Here is a 7,111-nt window from a genome sequence, read left to right on the forward strand (position 1 = left end):
GAGGAAAACAACAACAACAACAAAAACCCAAAACACCAAAAAACTAAAAACCAACCAGATTTTTTTTTTTTTTAAAAAAAAAAAAACTTTCCATTGTTGGTGAAAAGAAGCTTCTTCTCATCCAGGAAAAAAAGTCTTCTCTTTTTGTGATTTCAAACACCTGCACCCTTTTGTTCTGGCACTGTATCTTAATCCTCAAACTCTCCTACATGGTGGAGATAGGGGAGGGAGAAGCCCTATTTGTTTGGGTTTTTGATGCTAATTGAATTTTGACTGAGTCCTTCTTTCCTAGGAGTTGAGAAATCCAACCTTAGTCACCATTGGGGTTTTTCACCCTTGTCCCCTATCCCCTGCTAGGCAAGCCCACAGCCTTACACAGCTCTCTTACACTATCAGCCCATGAAGGGTTCCAGAGAGCACTCACTCCTTACTCCTAGAACCCTGGTTCTGAACCTGTGGGTCATGGCTGCTTTGGGGGGGGTTGTTGAACTGCCCTTTACCTAAGACCATTGGAGAACACAGATATTTATGTTACAATTCATAACAGTAGCAAAATTGCAGTTATGAAGTTCCAAAGAAAATAATTGTATGGTTGGGGGGGTCACCCCAACATGAGGAATTATATTGGGGGCTGAGTTTAGAACTTTGTTGCTTTTATAGCACCCTAGAGACAAGAGCCTTTGGTGAGCTAGAATTGTTTAGGTGCCTCCAGGCAGTATGAAAGAAAAGGAGGCATATTAGGGTGGGGCTCTCTTCCTTCCTAGGCATCCCACCCTACTCCCAGAAGCAAACCCAGTTCCCTTTGCCCAGGCCCAGCATAAGCTTTTCTGTGGGTTTAGAAGTTTGAAAATACAAACCCAGAAGAGAAGTACCTTCCAGGAAGCTTCTGCTTTCCTCCTTGTGACAGTCCCCGAGGCAAAGAAGCACAAACCGGGCTACAGCCTCTCATTACGGACCAGGAAGAGGAAAGCAAAAATACCAGCAGGCTTCACAGTTTAGCACAGTTAACAGGGAATATGTTTTGCCTGAAGACTTAATGCAAAAGAGTTGATCAGCAAATTATCCCCCCCTTCTTACAAATCTCTAAAATGTTAGCTTTGAGCACTTGCGATCTGGGTCAGTTGATAGAGTTAAAAAACTGTCAAAAGTTGTCGCTCATTTTTATGATGTTAGCACTGGAGAGGCTGAGGCAGGAGGATTGCTGTTAGTTTGAGGCCTCTATGAGCTGCATAGTGAGGTCCAGGACAGCGTGGGCTATAGTGAGTGAGAAAGAGAGGAGAGAGAGAGAGAGAGAGAGAGAGAGAGAGAAACAGAGATAGAGACAGAGACAGAGACACACACAGAGGAGAGAGAAACTTAGAGAGAGAGACAGAGACAGAGACAGAGACAGAGACACAGAGAGAGATGGAGATAGAGAAAGAAACAGAGACAGAGACACACACAGAGGAGAGAGAAACTTAGAGAGACAGAGACAGAGACAGAGACACAGAGACAGAGAGATGGAGACAGAGAAAGAAACAGAGAAAGAGACACAGAGGAGAGAGAAACTTAGAGAGAGAGAGAGAGAGAGAGAGAGAGAAACTCCAGTAGTGACTGTTGGTGGAAAAGCTAAACTCTTCCTTCCAAAATATAATTCAGTAAGTTACAACCAGTTTTATCGTAAGAAGGATCTAAGACAGTTTGTAGGAAGTCTACTCACATATATTTGTTTAATTCACACTTCCTGATTCTTTTTCTAAACTAATTCAGCAGGGAGCAAGGCAAAACACTACCAAGAGTTTCACCAGTGACCACGTACAGCTGCTGCAATAGACTTTGCTCTGGAATGACTGTTTTTCATTTCCTAGCTGCCTGTGAGTCGACAAAAGGAAATGGAGGGGCTTGCATTTTCTGTGGAGATTTCCGTGTTCTCTGTCCCTCTGCTCCAGTTTTGGCCGTGCCCGTGACCGCATACTAAGTAGAGGTTAGAATTAGAATAACACGATGGTGCAGCTCATATGCATGCACACGTGCTACAAAGCTTCTTGACAGTCGCCATGACAAACGACAGGCTGCAAAGGCTCTTCAGCCATCTTCATTTGAGGAGCCTTCGCTGTGGAATATTGTCTACCAAAGCTCTACCGTCCACTAAGTAAAAGAGTTTGTGTGTGTGACAGTTTTTGTCACTTTAAACATCTTTTAGATATCATTCAGAGGGGACGGCCTTTAGCTAAGTATCGGTGTGTGTTTAAATGATCGTGGTTCCTTTGTTAGGTCATATTTCCTTAAAGCTGTTCTCAAGAAGAAGATAGGTCCATCTACTGTCAACTATCCACGTCTATAGATCACGGCTCACAGGACCGGGGACCCTGAAGCGGCACGCATGGAAGGCTAGATGAAAAGGTTATTAGTTCTCCGTGTGACATGAGTAAGTGTGTTTGATTCTTTTCCAAAGCTCCAAGAAAGAAGAGAAAAACTTTATTCTGCAGCCCTCTAAGCAGCATAGCAACAGAAGGACAAACCATTAATGAGAATTTTCATCACGTAGAAACCTGTGCTTCCAGTGTCACGGAGAACAAAGAATTATAGATTGTTCCCGCTAAATTTTTGGCTTTGCACAATCTTCTCATTCAAAGTCACCTCTACCAGGTAAACATTTCCATTCATTAATTTAAAAGACGTTTTATTGAAGTCTTACCATGCCTTGGGTATAGTTCAAGGAACATAGGAGAAAATTCAGTTAAGGGATGGAACACTGGATTGTATCCCAAAGCTGGCATGGGAGCTCAGCTTTCCAGCTCGGCTTGGAGGACTTGGGGTCTCAGTGCTTCTGTACCTGGCTGGCAGAGAGCAGGTGCTTTGAAGGTGAGTTCACTAAATCAGTGGGGAGCTGTTCATATTCGGAGTGTCCTGAGTAACTGCCTTGCAGTCCTGGAATAGCCATGTACGGTCTCAGTAGGAGGTGGGGAGAAGGGAGAACAAGGTAGGTACCACTGCTCTCGGATGAGTCTAGGGTCCCTGATAATATTTCCTTTACTAAGAAGACAAAACCCAATATGGTTCCCAGGTCTACAGTTACTGGGATGGAAATTCCAAAAGAATACTGTCATTTGCAGTTTTACTCCCTGGCTACCAGAGGTCACCATATAATTCAATTCTAACCCAAGAAATATTAAAGAATATTTGTTGAGAGTAAGGGCAGGATTTGGGGGAAATATTTTGCTTTTTTTTTTTTTTTTGTCAGCAGAGATAAACATAACTGGCAAAGATCCTTTGCCTTCCAGCCTCAAATACATGCATTAGTGTACAATAATACCATTATGTGATGTGCATATATGGACACTGTACAGTCAACATGTAAGGAGAGTGGAACGAGAGGAACGGGCTGGCTCTTTGACTTTGTAGTCATTGCTCCAGTCCTGTAGGGCCTCTCTCTAATTTCCCGTTAAGATTAATGCTTTCGTGGCTAAACAACCATTGGGATTTCTGCTGTTTATAGTAAGGGAAAAATAGAAAGAAAGAAAGAAAGAAAGAAAGAAAGAAAGAAAGAAAGAAAGAAGGAAGGAAGGAAGGAAGGAAAGAAAGAAAGAAAAGGAGAAAGAAAGGAAAGAGAGAAGCTTAAGTCTCCAGGGGAAACGGGGTGGAAGTGAGTGATGCTGGTGCCTGGGGTGAAGGAATGAAGAATGCAAATGGAAGAAGACCTGCGGAGGGTTGACTTTCAGATAGCTTAAATCCCGCAGCCAGAAGCAGGATGCAGTCTAAGGCTTGGAGAGTTTTGAAGGCAGAGAAGCTGTCTTCCATTGTCAATTAGCTCTTAAAATCGCATCCCACTGTTTGAAAGGTCCAAGGTGATGTCTTCCGTTACATAAACCAAGAAAGGAAACACTGTCTTTACGAGGTTCCTCTTGGAAAACTGCACAGTTTATATCCCCATTAAAGAGTTGATTAAAATGCCTATTAAAATGATGGATCTAAATTACAAAAATCGGAGTGAAGAGGCCGTAGAGAGCTAACAACTGTGATCACTGAGATTCAGCCCACAGTAGGGCAGCAACACGAACATAGTAGTATGTCAGAGAGAAAATTATTTCCACTGAAAGGCAGCAAAGACTTTAGTTATTGAAAAGCAGGAATGATGCAACCAGCATAAGATGCCTGAAAAAAAAAAAAAAAGACATCATTTGAACATACAATTTAAAGCATCACGTGCTGACTGGGTGTGCCAGAGGAGCCCCTGAGTGCACACATTAAATTATAAGTGAAGTTAAAGATAGCGTTCTGGGCTTGGAGGCGAGGAGTGGGGGTGGGGTGGAGGAGCGTTATAATATATACCCGTGAATCTTGGAGGAAAGAGAGGTAAAGTTAGGACTGAGAGGTGAGAACACAGCCTGTGCTTGGGGAACAGAAGATCATCTGGGTTTTGTCTGGGACTTTGAACATGCTTGATGTTAAAGTTCTGTGCACACCCAAAGGAAGCTCTTACAGAGCTCCATCAAGAAGGAACTCATTTGAGGCTGGAGAGACGGCTGAGGGTTAAAAGCATTTGCTGTTCTTGCAGAGGACCAGGGTTCAATACCCAGTAACTACATGATGGCTTACAAATGTCTGTGGTCCTAGTTCTGGGGGGCAGGGGGCTGACACCCTCTTCTGACTTCTTTGGCATCAGTTACACATACATGCAGATAAAACACTCCTACACATGAAACAAAATAAATACATCTAAGGGAAGAAAAGCTTTAAAAAGAACTCATCTAGTGTGTAGAACCAGGGGTGTTAGTTAGCTCCAACAAAACTAAAGCCCTGAAGTTTTCCTCCTAAAAAGACCAGCTGACTCTGTGCCCGCGTAGAGCAGAGCAGAGCAGTTTGAGACAAGGTCTCAGTAGCCCAGGCTAGCCTCCGACTCACAGAGATCCTCCTGCCTCTGTCTCCCCAGGGCTGGGATTAAAGGTGTGTGCTACCATCTACTGTCTAACCTTCCTGTAAGTGTATTTATGGGGGATTGAATGTATGTAGAGCCCAGAAAGTCAGAAAGGGCCTGTGGAAAGGGAGAGAAAGTTTCTGAAGGACTGAGGTGGTAGAATACATGTGGCCCAAAGGGATAAGAAAGAATACTAAGAGCGTCAGAACAGGTCAACCACAGCTAAGGATGTCCGAAAAAGCCGTGATCAGCTAATCAAAATATAAGATAAATATTTGAATGGAGGTAATTGGGTGGATAAATAATGCTGCCCCCAGAAGTAATAGGTTATTAAACAAAATAAAAACAAACAAAAAACAAACAAACCTAGTGCCAGGGGTAGACGAACAAAAAAGCTTATGAGTCTGGAATCATTTTAAATCACATTTGAACCATAGCTTTATGGAAATTAAAGATATGACAAAAGCAAAATTAAAAAAAAATAAGAAGAGAAAATTGTGAAACATTTTTTCTTTTTTTTCCATTAAAATACATTTATTGAATACTGTAGAAGTGGCAATTTATTTTGTGAACAGTTTGAAATTAAGGTTAAACACGTTATAGACATTATATGCAAGTACTGTAGCAGACCAGAAATTTAGCAAAATGTTTTCTTCCTCACGTGGCTAGAACTGTCTCCAGAACATGGCTGCCGAGTCAGGGCCTAGATCTCGCAAGCTTTCTTGTATTCAGATGTGGCCATATGATAATTCTGGCCAGCAGAACGTGAGCCGGAGTGACCCTTGTCTTTCTGTTCCAGGAGAAACATGAAAATGGGCTCTAAAGAGGCTAAAGCCACACATGCATGCAACCTGGGTTCCCAAGTCACCATTGGGAAGAACTAGATACCGTTGAGAGAGCATGTAGTTTCAGAGTGTGTAATAGCTGTTGGACAATCACGGATTATTTGCTACAGCAGCCAGAACTACTCTAGCAATACAGGCCCTGGGACTATCATCTTATGGAATATGTAGGGTTTTGGTTTTGCTTGTTTTTTGTTTGTTTGTTTGTTTTGTCTGCATGTATCTCTGCAGACCATGTGCATGCCTGGTACCCTCAGAGGACAGAAAAGAGTATTGGGTCCTGTGAGACTGGAGTTACAGACGGTTGTGAGCCTGGACGTGGGTGCTGGGAACGGACTCCAGGTCCTTTGGAAGAGCATGAACCTAATCAGTGAGACGTCTCACCAGCCCCAGTCTACTTTGAATAAATAGTACCATTTGAACTCAGATTTTTCAAATTTATCGTAAAAGATGGATAATATTAATTTATCCTGGCCAGACATGGTAACTCACACCTATAATGGCCACCACTTCAAGGATAGGTTGATCTATATAACAGGTGTGAGACACCATCTCAGACTAAAATAACAAAATGACCCTCTTAAGAATCTACTAAAATATTCTTAACTGTATACATACTCGTTTTCCAGAATTTTTACATCTTACATAATTGAAAACTACATACATAGAGCAACAACTGCTTAACGTTTTCAATAAAAAGATATGCTTTTAAGGAAATAAAATATTTTTCCTCCCTCCCTCTCTCATTTCCTTCCTTCCTTCCTTCCTTCCTTCCTTCCTTCCTTCCTTCCTTCTTCTTTTCTTTTTTGGAGACATGGCCTTGTCATGTAGCTCTAGTGTATCTGGGAGCTCACTATATAACATGGGCTAGCCTTGAACTCCCTTTCCTCCTGCTTCTACCTCCTGGGTGGTGGGGTTGCAGGCATTCTAGGGTAGAAATATTTCCTTGAAGTTTTAGTTTCAGCCATCAGCATAGCATAACATTTAATATTTATGGCTTCCTATGTGTCAGATAGTGTTCTAAGGATGTAAAAAAATAAATGTGGTACTGGGACCCGAATCTGAGGCCATAGCCTGACAGATGGTCTACCACCGAGCTCTCTCCCCAAGGCTCTTTTTACTCTTTGAGACAGGCTCTCACTAATTTACCCAGGCTGGCCTTGAATTTAACGCCATAGCCCAGGATGGCCTTGAATATGTGACTCTGCTGCTGCTGCTTAATTAGTGTCCTGACTAGTTGGAATTATAAGCCTGTGCCACCAGGCTTGACTAAACAACAACAACAAAGAGTTCAAAACTTCTGTGGGGTTGGGTAAAAAACAAACAAACAAACAAACAAGCAAACAAACACCATTATGTTTAGTGTTCCTTT

This window comes from Meriones unguiculatus, chromosome 15 (genome assembly GCF_030254825.1).
Source record: "Meriones unguiculatus strain TT.TT164.6M chromosome 15, Bangor_MerUng_6.1, whole genome shotgun sequence".
Lineage (NCBI taxonomy): Eukaryota > Metazoa > Chordata > Mammalia > Rodentia > Muridae > Meriones > Meriones unguiculatus.